Source organism: Stegodyphus dumicola, chromosome 9, assembly GCF_044657685.1.
Source record: "Stegodyphus dumicola isolate Sdum_Otavi_A_Nest chromosome 9, ASM4465768v1".
NCBI classification, from domain to species: domain Eukaryota; kingdom Metazoa; phylum Arthropoda; class Arachnida; order Araneae; family Eresidae; genus Stegodyphus; species Stegodyphus dumicola.
Window position 1 is genome coordinate 19,632,344 of NC_140776.1, and position 19,314 is coordinate 19,651,657.

At 33.3% G+C, this 19,314-nt stretch overlaps 1 protein-coding gene and 1 non-coding gene across 4 annotated transcripts in view; one reads left to right on the forward strand and one right to left on the reverse strand.

Moving 5' to 3' along the window:
- Window positions 1-19,314, forward strand: part of LOC118192022 (cell adhesion molecule Dscam1-like) — a 1,213,535-nt gene that overhangs the window by 177,588 nt on the left and 1,016,633 nt on the right. The window lies entirely within an intron of this gene.
- Window positions 3,013-3,084, reverse strand: TRNAT-GGU (transfer RNA threonine (anticodon GGU)). The gene has a single exon. It is a non-coding gene; the product is annotated as a tRNA-Thr (tRNA).

The window sequence follows — 19,314 nt, forward strand, 5'->3', positions numbered from 1 at the left end:
CCTTTTGGAGACTAATAGCCCTTCTGGGCTAACTCCCATCGTATCTAATTAGAAACGTTTAGCCTAGTATGGCTTCATAAATTTAAAATTATTAAATGATTTGTTACTTTTACTAAATAAATGAAATTAGTGAAATAAAAATTAATATAATTTCAAAATTTAAGTACTTTTTCGTATAAAATACACACGTAAAAAAGTAAAAGTTTTTCTTCATATCAAAATGTAGTGGAATGTAGTTCAGAGAATACAGACATATCCTGCTGTCGTTCGAAAAGCCCAGAGAAACGAAACAATGAACCAGTATAATATTCAGGCGTCTAAATGACATTGCTATCAATGCGCATCTGCGAGACTTATACCAACACCTGCGTCTCGCCATTTACTCTCCTGGGGGTTCAAATTGCGATGCCTTCCGATCTCTGGCTGATCCGTTACATTAAGAGAGCTGCTTTTGGCTTTGAGGATAACGAATGAAGAAACTATTCCTGATTGGGTAGAAATGTAATATACCTTTCTGCATCAAAAAGTAACTTCTGCATTTCATAGAGATGATCTGGGTTGTTTTTTATTCCATTTAGATTAACTGAATATGTACAAATGATAATTTTCGATAAGACCGAAATTTTAAAAAATAAATAAGTTAAACATGATAGGAAAGTAAAATATTTATAAAACAAAGTTCGCCGTGGAATAACCATTACATGATGTTGCCGTTTAATTATCTAGCTTTCTGAAAGCAGATCAAAACATAATTTTCTGCTGCATTTTTATTCATGAATGTATGGTTAGTACGGTCGAAGAAACACAAATTAAGTTTAACATACAGCATGCATGCAGATAAGGTAAATCGATCCATACATAAATGAATCTATATTCTGATTTGGTAATAAATGTTAAGAATATTTAGATGATAGATGATTTTAGTGCAATTATATGCGAAATTGTTATGTTTTTCTATGCAATGTAATATGAAACATCTAGAGACAAGCTATGACGGAAAAGAAAGAAAACAAGGGCAAGTTCATTTAACATGAAGTAAATGGGTATCTCAGTAATTTCGTGAGATATCGCCAAGCTGACAACAGTTTTGGCGACTTATTTTTTCACCAAATTTTGCGGCATTTTGTTCTGGTCCCTGTATCATCGTAATAACTATTATAACTGAATAAATGCAATTGGTCACTATATTAGCTGTAACAGCAATTCGACCCAAATATTGCTTCCCAATGATTTCGAAAAACAGGAAATACTAGAAACATCTCTGCGGCTGGTTGAAAACTATACAGGATGATTCTGAAATATTTTTTAGCAATTAAGAGGGGTGATAGTACTCATCCAGATGAGCAATAATTACCATAGAACATAGGGTCGCATTCCACTCGGAGAGGCAGAGAAGAGGAATATTAGAATTCCGACCTGAACTAACAACAATGTTGGTAGAGCGAATGAACAAGACCAAAAGGTTCACAATCATTTTAGTGAAAAACTCGGCGCACAAAACAGATGAAACTGAAAGCTTGGCGTTCGATCTCAGACTTTGAAGGCAAACACTCAAATGCACATCTTTGGTTACCAATATCTCAACCTCATAAACGATTCCAACACATTAATTGAATGTGACTCTATGTTCTATTGTAATTATTGCTTATCTGCATTAGTACTATCACAGCTCTTAATTTGCAGAAAACGATTTAAGATCGCCCTGTATAAGACAGCATCTGCATTCAGTTAGTTGTTGATGCTACTGTTGCGAATTGTTAGTTCAGCGTGAGATTGGATTAGCTTTCTCTTTAGATGCGCTTCGCAAATTGTTGTGTTTAACGATTTTAGTAATTTGACATGTAACTACGTATTGTACCGTGTAATACTGTGAACACTTGTATGAATATTTCTGCGGAAAATTCCGGAGTTCTGAAATATTTCTTTTGCTAAAATAAATTTTATTAACCTATTATCAGATCTATGCAGTTAATCTGTTGCGAACACGCTCGCACGCAACAATATTATGAAACGGGGAAAAATAACTGCAAAACATTTTTCTTCGTATTGGATATTCATGTTTTGCTCTCAGTTCCAAAACACATGAAATAATTTAGCCTTTCAATTAGATAATCTGTTTAAAGAAATAAAATTTTTTTAGTTTGTTTTACAATTCACATCTTAAAAGTGCTTAACGGTTTTCTTCGAAATTTTATTAGAATAATTATTATTTAAAAAAATAGCTCTTCAAAATATCTTGTTTCTGTAATTCTAGAAGCTTCCTAATTTGGAGTAAGCTTTGCCCAGTTAGCCGTATTAAGTTAACCTAATCAATACTTATGAAACGAAATAACTGTATGGACTTTTTATTGTTGCGAAATTTCAATCTCAAGTAATCGTTATTAATATAAAGGATTTTGATGCCTTTTATTTAAGAAAAGGATCTAAAAAATGCGTGGTAAAAATTTTATCGGGTAAAGACTGCTTCTGGCATCTAATTAATTACTCTTCGCTAGCAGTTGTTAGGTTGAAAAGGTTAAAAAAGTGAAAAAGTGGCAAATGAAAAAAAGCAGATGCGGTTATTTTTCAATATGTGTTATGGCTAAGGTTTTTCGCGATATGATTTTCAATCCCTGATGTTCAACGAATGTAGGTGCTATAAATAATGTTTCGGGAATAAAGATTTTTCTTACAGAATGGGTTTGCCGAGAGCCGTAGTTTGGGGGGGGGGAGTTAACAAAGGAAAAGACTATTATTATTATTATTATTATTATTATTATTATTATTATTATTATTATTATTATTATTATTTTCAGAATGTCACCGTTTTTCTAGAAAACCAACATTGAAATTGAAAGAACGAATTGTTTGCTTTGTGATCCGAAAATTTTAGGAATTTACGTTTTAAAATATATCTTTAATGTTTTCATTATCCAAATGCTTTCTTGATTGCACGTATTGGTATCTTTAACTAAATTGCTTTTCAGAGTCATTAGGTTAATTGGAAGTAGGAAAGATGAAAACAAATGCAACCGCCTTCGCCGGGAATCGAACCACGGACCTCTGGAATACCAGCCCAGCGTGCTACCGTTACACCACGAAGGCACGCCAGGGAAGTGGGAGAAATACTTTATATACTCCCCTTTTTAAAGGGCGACTAGGGTTTTAGGAGACCCAGTCGCCAAATCCTGGGTGCGGAGAATCATCATCCACAACCCTTTTAGTTTGGGCGCCACTTGTAGAGACATTAGGAATTTTTGGAAGCCACAGAGATGAAAATCGATCGTGGTTCGATTCCCGGCGAAGGCGGGAATCGAACCACGGACCTCTGGAATACCGAACCAGCCTGCAGAACCACTACACCAAAGACGCTAGGGAAGTGGGAGAAATACCTTATAGTTTTAATGTCTACACAGAATAAAAGGAAGAGTCTGTCTGTCTCTATGTGTGTCGTTCGCTCGTGCTGCGCGTAAACCAATAGACTCAGGACTACGAAATGTGGTACGTAAGGAGCATGTAGACAGGAGCCAGTGCACCTCGAAGCGAATTTTTCAAAATTCGAATGATATTTTTTTTATTTTATGTTTTTTGATGAAATCGTATGAAATCGATATTTCTCTCTCATTATATCATCAACTATGGCACGCAGCCATAGTTGATGATATATAACTGTTGCCCCTGTTGCTGATATCAGCGCTGTTGTCACTTGCAAAAATGACAGCAATAATTCTGTGCAGTTTTTAAATTTAATATTTCGCTTGGATACTGGACCTTTGTCGTGAGAAAAGGGATAAAATTGCATCAATTTATATTTAGGTTTTCGGAATTTTTTCCTTGAAGATTCTTGAAGGAATTGTATTTCTAGAAGATTCTTAAAAGTATGCCTCATCCACCAAAAAAAAAGTAATATTTGCCTGCAAGACCAGCAAGTGGTAGAGAACATGGAGAATCATCCCGGGCAAATGAAACATCCGGTGAAAGAGAATCGAGACGAGAGAGGGATAGGACTTTTAGAACAGTAGCAAAGGCAAAGAAAAGGCCCAAAGAGGGAAACATAAGGCAAGAAAATAATAGGAGTGCTACTAGCAAGGGAAATTCCCGGTACATTTAAAAGCCAGAAGAAAGCTGTGAGCATAGCGGCTAGTGTTGTACACAATGTCTTCTTTTTTAGCATCAAATGTAAGAAACTTAAAGACCTTAGGTGAATTATGACTATGATTTGCAAACTAATACAGAAACTGAGAAAGGGTGTAAAAGAACCTTTTACCTAAATAAAGATTAACAGAAGTGCACTACCTGTGCTTGCAGACAGCCAGCAGTTACGGCTTAAATCAAAAATAATAATACGTATATGTAAGTTAGCTCAATGGCTGATAGCCCTCGAATGCCTTGACTGTAATTCAATATCTGAATTTTTCGATCACTGTCGCAAAATCGGTTTTACGCTATTTGAAAAGTGATTTTCCTCGAATAAGCCATTTTCCGTTCCATCACTTGGATTCGACAAGCTTAATGCTTTAAAGCGTAACCGAATAATGGTATGGGCTATATCCTCCTCTAGGCCGTGGATTGTATTCATTCTACAATAAAACTAAGCACAATTCAGCCTTTACAAAATCATTTGAAATTATGGTTGGTCATCTAAGAGAAGTATTAATTTGGTATATAAAAATAAAAAATCTGATGTGTGCACCACATGATTTCCTTGTACGGAATATTAAAGTATACGCATTTTTTCTTTCATTTCATTTAAACTTATTGTATTGAATTAAATCTACTTTGTCGACAGCGCTGAAATCACAACAGAATAAATGCACTCTTTAAAATTCACTATAATATGTGTTTACCATAGCGACACTCTGGCCTTAGGTTCAATTAACAGCGCTACATTTCAACCATTTTTTAGCTCAGAATGCACAAAATTTATATCATCTTAAGACCTATCTAATGGTTTCCACATGTTCTGATCAAATACTAGAATAAATTTAAAACGATGTATAAAAGAAATTAAGCAAAGAACAACAACGAAAAAAAAAAGAAACAGTTTTTCACAGACAATTCACTATTTCTCATTCAATTAATTCAGTGTATCACTTCGCGACAAGGCAAAAATACATGAAAACTCAAAATGTCTGTATTGAAAATTATGAAATAAACCATAAAACTCATTTCCTCGAATAAATTCCAGAATGGATTAGGCTTGATTTAATTCGTAATAATAAAAGAAGGCGTTATCTTTCTTGTTGCAAAACTTAGTTTCTCTAGATTGGCAACCAATCTACTATTCTGTTGTTTCAAATGTAAATAAGCAATGGCCGAGATGGCAAAAATTATTAGGCTTAGCGGCACTTAAATAAATTTTAAATTGTTGATAAGTTTAAACATATTGCATACAGATTTACTAAAGACATAAAAACCTTAACCAAAAGATAAGAACAGTATAATTCAATAATTTTTAAAGTAAAAAATGCACAATTTACAAACATATAAGAATAAAGAAACTGAGATAACTGAGCCGAGTAACAGAGAGCCGAGTAAATGTATGTATACATATACATACTTTTGGTGCCGCTGATTGCAACCAAAATACGAGTTGCACATCTACATGTTATTGGAGTCCTATATACAAAATTTCAACTTTCTGAGGCTACTCGTTTTTTGAGTTTGCGAGATACATACGTACGCACAGACGCCACGTAAAAGTCTCTTGAGAATCCATTTTAAAATAGTTTTACAAATTTTTTGGGGGAAAGACTCCTTTATTCTGTCCTTACGTACAAATGTCAAGCAAAAACATCGTTAAATCTCTTGAGAATCCATTTTAAATAGTTTTACAAATTTTTTGGGGGAAAGACTCCTTTATTCTGTCCTTACGTACAAATGTCAAGCAAAAACATTGTTAAATCTATTGAGAATCCATTTTAAAATAGTTTTACAAATTTTTGGGGGGAAAGACTCCTTTATTCTGTCCTTACGTACAAATGTCAAGCAAAAACATCGTTAAATCTCTTGAGAATCCATTTAAATATAGTTTTACAAATTTTTTGGGAGAAAGACTCCTTTATTCTGTCCTTACGTACAAATGTCAAGCAAAACATCGTTAAATCTCTTTGAGAATCCATTTTAAAATAGTTTTACAAATTTTTGGGGGGAAAGACTCCTTTATTCTATCCTTACGTACAAATGTCAAGCAAAACATCGTTAAATCTCTTGAGAATCCATTTTAAAATAGTTTTACAAATTTTTTGGGGGAAAGACTCCTTTATTCTGTCCTTACGTACAAATGTCAAGCAAAACATCGTTAAATCTCTTGAGAATCCATTTTAAAATAGTTTTACAAAATTTTTGGGGGAAAGACTCCTTTATTCTGTCCTTACGTACAAATTTCAAGCAAAACATCGTTAAATCTCTTGAGAATCCATTTTAAAATAGTTTTACAAATTTTTTGGGGGAAAGACTCCTTTATTCTGTCCTTACGTACAAATGTCAAGCAAAACATCGTTAAATCTCTTGAGAATCCATTTTAAAATAGTTTTACAAATTTTTGGGGGGAAAGACTCCTTTATTCTGTCCTTACGTGCAAATGACAAGCAAAAACATCGTTAAATCTCTTGAGAATCCATTTTAAAATAGTTTTACAAATTTTTGGCGGGAAAGACTCCTTTATTCTATCCTTACGTACAAATGTCAAGCAAAAACATCGTTAAATCTCTTGAAAATCCATTTTAAAATAGTTTTACAAATTTTTGGGGGGAAAGACTCCTTTATTCTGTCCTTACGTATAAATGTCAAGCAAAGACATCGTTAAATTGCATTCGATAGCGGTGAAAATGGATATTTGAGTTGAAATATGCCTGAAACTTTTCGCGATTACAAGACTCCCTTTTTACTTCGTACAAGGAAGTAAAAATAAATAAGACTATTCATCAATGATTATTAATTAAGCAGAAATAATTAAATAAAGGGACGCATTTACTAATTATTTACTCTTATTTTTTTTAATATTTTGTGGTATAAAATAAATATACATTGCTTTTGACAGAAATGAAACATTTTATGAGCACTACATATTTTTAATTAACAATGTACGAAGCTATTTTAAAATATAACTTTTTTTCAACGTGCTCAAGTTAGCCAACGTTTCCTTTAACTTTGCATTCAAATCTTGATTGGACGAATAGAGGAACACACACTCGAGGTACCCGGGCGTACAGTCTCCTCATATGTAATCTTCGGCGTACAGTAGCTGTAGATATCCCCTTACCAATGGACGCTGTAACCATAGATGTTACACGTGTGGAGGTCGCTCTGCGATTCCGCTTGGCTACAATAGCAATATATTGATCTTCCGCGGGGGGGTTTGTAATCCTTGGGCGACCGGCTACGGGACTTCCGACAACTGTCTGTGGGATTTGGAATTGTTTCCATAAACGTGAAATTACAAAATGATGAACGCCGAAGAAAAGATAAGTGACGGGGGACGAGCGCACTGTCCCTTTACTATAGTGGTTACTCAGTACAGCACCACGCCCACCATTATTTAGAGAACAGCATTAACATATGTAACTACTATTAAAAATAAAGCATGGTTCGATGTACGTAGCAGGAGTAATTACATCTAGAAAAATAGGATATAAACTGCGAAGAAAAGAGCAACATCTGTGATCGACTGTCCTGCTTCAATGCGCCCCGCAGCACGCCAGGTGCTTGTCGTGGTGTAATGGTCAACACACTCGGCGGGTATTCGAGAGGTCCGTGGCTCGATTCCCAGCGAGGCTACTGCTCATTTTTCACGTCTCTTGCTTCATAATAACATAATGTCTTTGCAGTGGCACTCGAACTAAAAACCTGTGGTGGATGATGATTCGTCACCTCCATAATTTCGCGATTAGCCCTCTTATCCCCACCCTCATTAAAAGAGGGAATATATAAGGTATTTCTCCTGCCTCCTTAGCATGCCTTCGTGGTGTAATAGTCAGTACACTCGGCGCATTTTCGAGAATTTCGTGGTTGGAGTCCCGGCGACGACGTTTCTTGCTTCATAATATCCTAATATCCCTTCAAGGCAAATATTTATCAATTATAGTTGCACAATAATTAATGATATCTTCTTAATTAATTTAAAAATAGAGATTATCTATAGTCTTTCTTGTGTGGAATATAATTAGTTAAAAAGAGAAGAGTACATATTTAGTAATATTAAATAAAATAAATTTTAAATATTAATATTAAATTAAATTAAAATATTGAATAAAATGAATATATGTGATGTATTTCAGATAAATATTAGACATCTGCATAAAATTTCACTTAATATTTAAAGTTAAAAAATCAGCATTCATGATTTCGAATAACATGAATTAAATTTAACATATTTGCTGCATAATAATTCACGTTACAACTTAAAGATACATATTTATATTCATATGCTGATCATTATTAGATAACGAAGAGAAGTACGCAATGCATGAAAAGCATTCGTGTTGAAGATAGTAGCTTTCTCTTTCAGTGCAGAAATATTATCTACTTTGGAATAAATATGTATGCAAATGAAATCGGACAGAACAACATGCCATGGAAAGTCTGGGTCTTCTTTTGTTATGACTTTCCTCGTATTATTAACAATAATTCATGGCACATACTGCATTGCGTGAGTAGCGGCAGTTATGTAAATAGTACTTATTATTAGGCAGTAAATTTCTGAACTTAAAATTCGCCAGAACAGGATGTGAAATGTTCCTTCTGGGTAAAGAATTAACAACAACAAACATAAAAATAGAGTTTCCTGTGTAGTATTTACAAGTTTATGTTTCAGAGTTAATAATAATATAAGGAAATGCTTAGTTACATAAGTATACCTAATTTCCAAATGAAATTTAAAATGAAATTGAAATGTTTTGTATTCTAAATCTTTATTCTCACTTGGGGAAATATAATCGAATATAAGATTATTAAAAATGACAAGCCTCGAAAAATTATTCAATTTTTTCAATGTATTTCACCTACTCTTAGGAACAATGATTTAATAAAATAAAATTATTTAGCTATTTCAATAAAAAGTATATGCTAACTGGATATTGCTTCAGTATAAATCAATGCTTCAGTCCTGCGTTGCATATTTGAACTGTTTACATAATATGTGGAAGGTCATCCTTCAAAACAATCAGATGGCACTGCAAGCTGTATGAAAGAAATCTATTTTTTTTCTGGTAATAGAAGACAGACTATTCCGCTATTAAGATGATGACGTGATTAAGATAAAAGAGACTTCCATAAAACGACTTTCTAAGATGTAAACATCTATACATTTATAAATAATCTCATCTATTTCTATCTACGAATGTAATCATTTCACAGTGTGTACTAACTATTCGTGTTTCCATCAAATATTCAAGTTATTTATAAATGGGCTTAGTTTACTGACAAGCCTAGATAGCCATCTCTGCAGTAAATTCACAGACATCAAAAACAGTAAGTACCGATTCCATAGTAAAAACAAGAATTTTTGAAAGGGAATTTTGAAATTTGATATTCACGAGGTTTTGTAATACCTAACATCTTCATAATATACACTTTTCTTCATACACTTCATAACATTTTCTTTAAAAATGTTCAGAATATTTGTTTTGATTCTCGCGCTTGTGACTAAAGTACATTTTACAGTTTCAGATGTTTGAAAATTGAATTCATTCGTTCTTCATTATCTTCCTCTTACGTTTTCGCTTCTACTGTACAAGTTAGATATAAAATAATAATACGAAACTGTTGAACTGCAAATTTCTTTTCAGTCGTCTTAGACTTCAAAACTATTTTCAATCAAATATTTACTTCTTGTAATGGCGGTGCAGGTTTCAAGAAAAATAAATAAGATAAATCCTTTTTTTTTACAACTACAAAATATTATACATATTTATTATGAATCATTGAAATGCAGTTTCTCTGGAAGATCTTCATTCTTCGTCTGTGAATGAAGAAATGTATCAGTAATTTGGTTTGAATACTTCGTAATGATAAGTTTTGCATTCTTATTAATCTAGATCCCATTAACATAACCATGGACAATCGCAATCACTTCAACCCAGTTTATAGTATAGCTTTGCGAATTCTAAACTGTTTTATCAAATTAAATCTGTATTCATAACACTAAAATGAGAAAAAAAAAAAAAAAAAAAAAAACTAATTTTTCGAATTGAAGGTCTCAAAGTGAAAATTAAAGTATTTCTTCTATTCTTCTTCTATTCTCGTATTAGGTTTGTGATGCATAAACGTATCGGCCATAATTAACGCTGCAATATCATTGGTCTGTCAGCATTCTTGAAATTTACAGGCTTTGATAACACAGTGAAGATCTCTAAACATGTCTTCACGCTGGTTGAGAAGTTCTAATTCTTATAATGTCAAGTGAAGGTATTAATCAATATGTTACTCTTCCTGCAAATTCGAACCACGTCGCCTCACACCTCGTAACAGCTCGGAAAGTGGAACTTGTTGGGCACTGCACACATGGATTTCTTGTTTTGGTGTGGTTAGCCGCAAATCAAAGGATATAAGAAAACATACAACCAACGAAAACTGAATAAAAATAAAGAACATAAAATAAAAATACGTCATAGAAATAAACTACATCTCTAAATCTTAAAACAAATCTTAATATATTTTATGCAAAATGTGAAACGCATAATAATCAAACCCTTAAACTCACTAAGAGAAATGGTTGGTCAACAGTTCAAAGTAATAATATTGAAAATTTCTATTACGTTAGGAGGCCACAAATTAAGCAATTTTAGAAAATATTTAAATTAGGATGGTGGAAAAAGCTTTTTAGCTGACATAAATCTAAAAGTAAAAAAATAATAAAATTAGAATTAACATAAAAATTTATTAAACGTATGAAGAGAATATACGAAAATTGGCACATTTTGCAAGATATCGGATGTAATCTGTAAAGAATAATGTAACAGTATATTAGATTAGATTATTTAAATATGGCTAAACAAGCGCAGATTTTGTAGCTATGAGAAAGCTTGCAAACTTTTATCTGCGTGTGTAAGATAAAAGAATATGAAACTCAAAACTATAAGATAAAACTATAAGATAAAACAATATGAAACTGTCCTTTTAAATCCTCCGTCTCCGTCAAAGAACCTGTATTGCTTCATTTACGTGATTATTTCATTCACCATTCAAAACTGACGAAAGAAACTCAGTTTATAAATACACTGCTGAATATGCAAGTGAGTTTTTTCCTCTCTTCTCTTACCTACCAATTACCAGTCTCGTCACTTTGTTGTTTTAATGTATTGCTTAAAGGGGCTCATACACCTTAAACCCCTTATGATCTTCGAATATGCGACTGTTGCAAGAATTGGGATATTTTATTTATTTTGAAAGCAATTACTTCCAACCTTTTACAGCTGACTACATAATATAGCTGCTTTGGAAATTAGTAACCAGAAAGTTTGTGTTGCCACAAATATTTTTGTAATTTAATCCTCTTTGTGACAAAATATTTCGCCATGTTTCCACCTTGAGCGCATAATATTTTAAAAATGGCTAATGGTACGTACTTGAAATTTGATGGAGTTCTTTATATGGGCACTATTTTCTAACTGAACCAAAAATCTGATGAATATTTTAATATTGAAAACTTTAATGGACGAAAACATTGCAGATTTTTTTAATAAAACACATTTTATAAATTCAACTCAAAATAAAATAAAAAATTAACATGAAATTTTTAGAATTTGCGGTTCACAGTAGTTTCCAAATGTTATAAAAGCTATATATTAAATATGGTATTAAATTATGCAACAGAATGTTTGAAACTGTGCGCGCAAGGTGGAAACGTGCTGAAACATTTTGTCACAAAGCGGATTAAATTATAAAAATATTTGTGGCAACACAAACTTTCTGATTACTATTTGAGAAAGCAGGTATATTATGTATATTATGCAATAATGTAAAAAAGTTGGAAGTAATTGCTTTTAAAATAAATAAGTTATTCCAATTCTTGCAGCAGTCACATTTTCGAAGTTGTTACGGGTTTTAAGGTGTATAAGTCCCCTTAAAGGTGCGATTACTTGTAAATAATGACATCTGTCTATATATGTATAAATATATAGTTTGCTTGCAGATTTATCGTTTAAGATGCGACAAAACTTCAGTTAAAGACGACGCTGGGAAAAACCAAATAAAATATAGTTACAGCTTTACTAGAAACAGCTGACAGTATTAAAAAAGATTACATTTTAAACTGCTGAGAAGAAAGATGAAGGAGAAATTAATTAGAGAAGAATGTTAAAAGCAATGCGAAAATAATATTGCTCGGATTTATAATACAATGTTTTCATTTGAGATCCGTTTAGTGAAAATAATAAAACGCATCATATATTTCCAATAGGGCAATTTTATTTTATAACAGCTAACCGTACGAAAATATTGAATTAATTATTCAATTTGAGGGTATTATTTTAGAGGAAAATGCGATTCATTACTTAATATAATCGTTTCAGTTATTTTCAAAAAGAAAACTAATATAAAATGAAATATTTAATTCAGATTCACTGTGCTAAACATATTTTGTTTTTTAATCTAGGCTATATAAAAATGAATGATGAGTTTTTCTCCAGACCTTTTTACCTCGTTGTACGAAGTAAAGGAAGTATTCTAATCACGAACCTTTTGAAAATATCCATTTTAACCGCTCTCGAAACTATCTGAACGATGTTTTTGTATGATATCTGGACGCATGGATAAGATAACGAACTGTTTTTGCCAAAAAGTATTGTGAAATGATTCAGAAGAGATTTGTTCCTTCACGTCCACACGTACGTGTGAATGTATCTCGCATAACTCAAGAAAGAGTAGCCGTAGAACGTTAAAATTTTGTATATGGAACTACTATAACATTCCATTTACACCTCCCTGTTTCCTTACAATCGGGTGCACAAATCGTATATAAGCATGTATATATATTCCCTCTCGGTTACCTAGCACGGTAAGCTTATTTCGTTTATACTAATCTGCTGATAAACTGTGCATTTGTTTGCTTTAAAAGTGATTGAATTATGTGGTTTTTAACGTTCCGGTTAAGGTTTTTATGCCTTTAGTTATCTGCATGAAATAATTGTAGAAGTTTCAACAATTTAAAAGTTTAAGTGTCAAGTTAAGCCTAACGAACTGCCATTAGGTTGCAAAGAACATGATATTTAATGAACAAAGGTAAAACACAAAATTGTAAAAAATGTCCTATTAGTAGTAATATGAAAGTTGAAAACTTGTAGAATTTTTTTAATTGTTTTATCCGCATTTGATGTTTTATGTTTTTCTGTATTTTACAATTTTTAATTAATATGTTTTTAGTTTTTAGGTACTTTTGCTTTGCCGCGAAATGAGAACTAAATCAATTGAATGATAAATATAGCTCTAATGAAATTCTAGGAAACAAGTTTAAATGAAATGCAACAAAAATGTATATAATTTAATAGCCGTACAGGGAAGTCATGTGATGTCCACGTCAGATTTTTTAAATTTTACAAAAGTATTAGTTAAATAATTGCAGCATGTTCCGTATATATGTATGAAGCGGATGATTCCGCTGCCTATAGAGGAACAGTAGGAAATAAAACCTGTAATGAAACGTGATATAATGCAGCACATTGTAAATAATGATTTTTGCTATTTATTATTTTGTGCTTATAACCCTTACCAGATATACCAATTAATATACTAATATTATTAGTGATATTTGTCTTTTTCCATTAATTTCCTTTTCTGTATGAAATGATAGCAATAAATTCGAAAAATCGAAGAAAACTATTTTATCAGGTATTATTTTACTTAGAGAGTGTACCTAAAATAGTGAACTTTCGGGAAATAATTTTTTTATTTAATACTTTATTTCACGTTTCATCGCATAAATACCAATCATAAATACGTTCATTCTTCGAAATACATATTATTAAAATATCCGTCTACTTCTCTTTTAATGATCGTCAAAATTAATAATCATTTCTCTTTAATGTAGTACTGAATCTAATTTGAATTTTTCATTTCGAGATGAAGAACAGAACAGTGCTCCGTTGAATCTGAGAAAATCCAATAATTGTTAATTTAAAGCTTATCTCTAATTGATAATACGGGTGTATAAAATTAATGAGTGTAAATAGTCCCTAATTGCCGCGAATTTGGGTGCTGCCAGTTACAGTCACATTTCTGTAATTATTGATTTCCGAGCCGAAATTTCAAATTTCCGCTTCAGCAAGTTTCGGGTTTCCAGAAATACTCTAGAGCGATGATTAGTTGATCATACAGCAAAATTCAGAAGTATAATTATGTTTTGAAATTTTGATGAATAGCGAAGTACTCTTTTTTTCTTTTTTTCAGTCTCAGTTTAAGTCAAAATACCTAATTAGAAAGCAAATCATGATAAACCACTAATTTGTGTATCAAACATTTGAAGCATAAGCTTCAAAATAAATATTTTGAAGCTTATGCTTAAAATACTTATTCCTTTGATAAATAGCAGTACAAATAAAAGAGGCTCTAATGGTAATCATATTTCATTTTTAATTATAATTTTTCCTCAAGGTACTAAATGATTATTCAAAGTAAAGTTTTCGAAATTAAAACTAAGGCTTGTATTAAATTTAAGAAAACGAAATACAAATGTTAATGGAGATCTTCAGCTAAGGATCAGCAATAAATAAGATTAATTCCATTTTTAAAATAATTAGTTCGCAAACAAAGAAAAGTCACTTCCAGTGATAAGGAACATGCCTTTTCCATGTGAAAGTTTTCTTTGGAACTAAAGAATATGGATGCATACTATTTTCCCATTCCAATACTATACTTAAAACTAATAAAGGTAAGCACACTCGGTGAGTATTCGGGAAGTCCAAGTTCGAGTACCGGCCAGGGCGTCGCTCAGTTTTGATGTCTCGAGCTTTAAAAGAAAACTTAATGTGTCTACAATACGTGCAATGATTAGCATTCTTTATAATTGCTTTGCTATAAATTGTATCATGCTTCTTATTTTTCTGTAAATTAATGAATTAATTATCTTAAATTGGGTAGTTTTTTAGTTTAGAATAACAGTATAATTTGACACATTCTTCAGATCACTATTTATCTTTAACGACTTTAACAACCCCCCTGCAGCGGACAAGCGGTAAGGTCGCTGATCACTGGTAGTTCGGTACTAGCTTCGAATCCCGGCGAACGGGCAACATGCATGGGCGTTGTCGTGTTTTTTTTCCGTTCTGTAACGTGTATACGAGCCAGTGTCCCTTATAAAGTCCTCCATGAAGTCATCATTTCTCTTAGGCAGATAGCCTTCGAGTGCTTTGCCGTATTCAAATAAGCCAGTTCTTATTTTTTTAAGAAAGAGTTTACGCTTTTTCATGCATAAGTGGAATCAATACAATAAATGTGTTATCAGCAATTTCAGACTATTTTCTCATGCTTTGTAAACGCATGTTAAACTTAAACGAACAAAGGTTATCAGCATAACCTTTGTTCGTTTAAGTTCATACATTTTTGCGTGTGCGAGCTACTTTGTTAAAAGAAGCAAGTAGCCGCCCAGTCGGTATAGTGGTCAGGGAAGTTGACTGCAATGCCGAAGGGCCTGGATTCGAGTCCCGGAGCAGGCATGGTTGTAACTGTCCGTCTACAATATAAAAGTGAAATAAGTAATAGAGGAAATTGTGATGGTGGCCCACGTATTAGGTGCCTCCATAATAAAGAGACCACCACATCCGGCCTTGTATAGATTAATGGACTAGGTTACATTTGTAATTGCTCACAATCTGCCATTGGGAAAAAAATAAAGGAAAGTAAAACAATATTCGTTTCTAATTTTGTAGAGTCATTAGGTTTTTTTGGAAGCACGAAACACAAAAAATTACCAATGCCCTTGTCGGAATTCGAACCTGAACCTCTCGAATACGCGCTGAGTGTGTTACCGTTACACCACGAAGGCATACAGAAAGGAGAGAGAAAATACCTTATACACTCCTCCGTTTAAAAGGGGAACTCGGGATTCGCCAAATCCTGGTGATGAAGTATCATCATTCACCACCTTTAAGTTCGAGCGCCACTTTAGAGTCACTAGGGTCTTTTTTATGTTGCAGAAGTAAAAATTGAACAAAGCCCCCTCCGGGACTCGAACCTGGACCTGTCGAATACGACCCGAGTATACTGCCGGTACACCCTGAATGCATGCAGAAAGGAGTAAGAAAATGCCATATAATCTATGAAAGTAAATAGCAATTTATGTTTCTTCGACAGCAGGAATTAATTTGCATTTTGATAATGCTTCTGTATTTCTTTAGGAAATAATCTGCAAAAGGTTTAAGCATTAGAATAATATTATTGCAAAGCTAAATGTCCTGTTTCAGATAATGTTCGTATTTCGCATGCTGTCAAGCCCTTTATGTATTTTATCTACAAACACTGATTGCAATCTAAATTATATCGTGGAAATCTAATTTAAGGGCTAAAACTCGTCTACAAGATTCATCGCCCTTATTTCACAACCGATTTTGAAAATTCTTGAAATACATTTCACTTTTCATTTTTAGTAGCACTAATTGACGAGTCATTACAACGTGACTCAGCAATTAGAGCTATTAAATTTTTGGAGGCTTTCGCTTCATGCATCAAAATGCAAAATATGTGCTTGAGAAGCAGTCGCACCTGCTTAACATTTGTTAGCTTTTAGAGTCTATGGGTATTCTTCTGCAACATACAACTTTTGACTCTACATCGAAGAAGAAGTAGCGATTTCTCCCTATGTCTTTAAGAATAATGCAGATGAAAGGTTAAAATAACCTTTTTACTTAAAACTAAATTAAAACAGATGCACGCACTTCGTGCTCACAAATCACCACCACGTGTGGTTAAATTAACAGAAAATAAGAATGTAAATGCACAATAAGTTTTGAGGTAACTTAACGACTGGCTTTTTAGCTTAATTAAACTAACGCCAAAGCGACTGCACACAGCAAAGCGGAACTGAGAAATATCGGTGTAAACTGAAAGGTGGCGAACACCGAACTAGCGAGCTAATTTCAAACTCGCAGCATAAACATCGAGACTAAGTAAACTAGTGTTCTTGAACTCTTGACACGCAGCTTAAATACTGTTTCTGAAACACGCACGTTTAGATTTGAATACTACGCCACTACAAAATTTACATTCCGGCTGGAAACTGAAATCTTGATGGACATGAAAGTCAAACTAAAAATAATTTGGTTACAGAATAATAACTAACCTATAAGAATACATCTGCAAAATAATATTGATTTTGATGATCATTTTGTTCTAAAATGAATATCTATGTAACTGTCATTTTGACATAAATAAGATTAAATCCCTTATTCCAAAAGTTTTTGGGAATGCATATTCATTTTGTTTACAATAATAAAAAAGAATGTGTGTGTGTGTGATTATGACAAAGCCTCGATGGCTATCTGTCTAAGGGAAGACATGCCTTCGTGGAGGACTTTCTAAGGGAAACTGGCTCATATACATTTTACACATGGGGAATCCACGAAAACGCCCAAGCAGCCCGAGCGTCCGCGGGATTCGAACCTCAGACCGAATTACCAGTGTTCAGGGACTTTACCGCTCGGCCGCTGGTGGGCCCTTAATACAAAAGAATGAAATTGGTTTAAATTTATGCAGTAAAATTTGATTATAAATGCGGAGTGAAGTAGCACTCTTAACCCTTCGACTACTAACGGGACATACATGTCCCAGTAAAAGTTTTAAAATTTCTAATGGGTTGAAAAGTACTTAGAATCTCTTAAATGTTGGGAATCATCTTCCGATAGTTGGAAAATCAAAACACCGCTGTGCTCGTTGTGCACACAAATGACCACAGAGCAAAGAACAAATATGAGTTGCCCAATGGGTAATGTTGAGTTATTCAAAAAAATGCTTTACCCTGCACCATACGAAAGGGTTAACGTATTTTGACACACTGAGGATAGTGTACCTCATATACCACTGCAGGCTTGATTAGGCAGGATTCATTTATAATGAATTGTCATTCACCTGTTAGTTGAACATGGGGAGTTTGAGATGTTCAGCATCGTGTTGTCGCTCCTGAAACTCATTTCAATTTCATAGCTCTGTTTCAATACTCTCATTTAGCACAAGCTCAGGAATAATGCTTGTTTGTTTCTAATGAAGGTACCCCATATAAAAATTTTCCCAAACACGTAGCTCATTTATAATGGAAATGAAAGCTTCTGCTAGCGCTGTGGTTACCAGTAGCCTTGGTAATGCCTACGGTAAGTAACACTCAGCTCCCTGGGTCAATAAATCGAATCTATGGTTAAGAAAAGTCCTTATTTCACAGGCATTACATTCTGATATTGAATGATATAAAGTCTTCACTTTTATATTGTAGTGTAATTAGGTTACTTTGAAAGAGGACACATGAAAAATGTGAAAAATGAACAATGCCCTCGCCGGAACTCGAGCCTGGACCTCCCGAAAACTCGCCAAGTGTGCAAACCGCTGCACCACGAAGGCATGCTGAGAGAAGGGAGAAAATAACTCCACATTTTAATGGGCGAGGCTGGATTAAGGGACTCTTTCACCAAATCCTGCTAGTGAAAAATCATCATCCACCACATTTTAGTTCGGGTGCCACTGTAGTGCCGAGGTTAGGTTATTTTGATTGCAGAGACACAAAAAATAAGCAATGCCCTCACCAGAACTCGAACCTGGACCTCTCGAATACGCGCCGAATATGCTAACCGTTACACCACGAAGGCATGCTGAAAGGAGGGAGAATTATAAATAAAAAGCAGTTTGGATGATATAGCATAATTTACATAGATTGCTACACCTTGCAGCTTTTCGAGATAATTTACTCGGTACGGATCATCTTTTAGACCTAGAATTATAATAAAATTGTTTGAAAGATTACTGTCGTCTTGACTTGAGCCTTGACACTTGAGTCTTTGGTAAGAAAGATTAAATTATATTAATTTTATATTTCAAAACTTATAATAGCCAAAATATACATTTTTAGAATTTTTAAAATACGCAATCTTTAGCATGGTTTCAAAAATCTAAACCTCCCTGCTCATTTCAGCACGAAAGGCATAAACGTTTAATTCGTAAAAAAACATTTGTTACATTTAATACTTGGTTCAAAACTTCGATAAAGATGAATAAATCGTGATGCATATTTTCCTACACATTTCAAGATTTATATAAATTTGAGCGATCATTCAACGACTCTCTCCTTTACATCATAAAACTGCAATATCATATTCGAATTCATAAATCTGCTTTATACAAAGTATACGGCAGTACAAT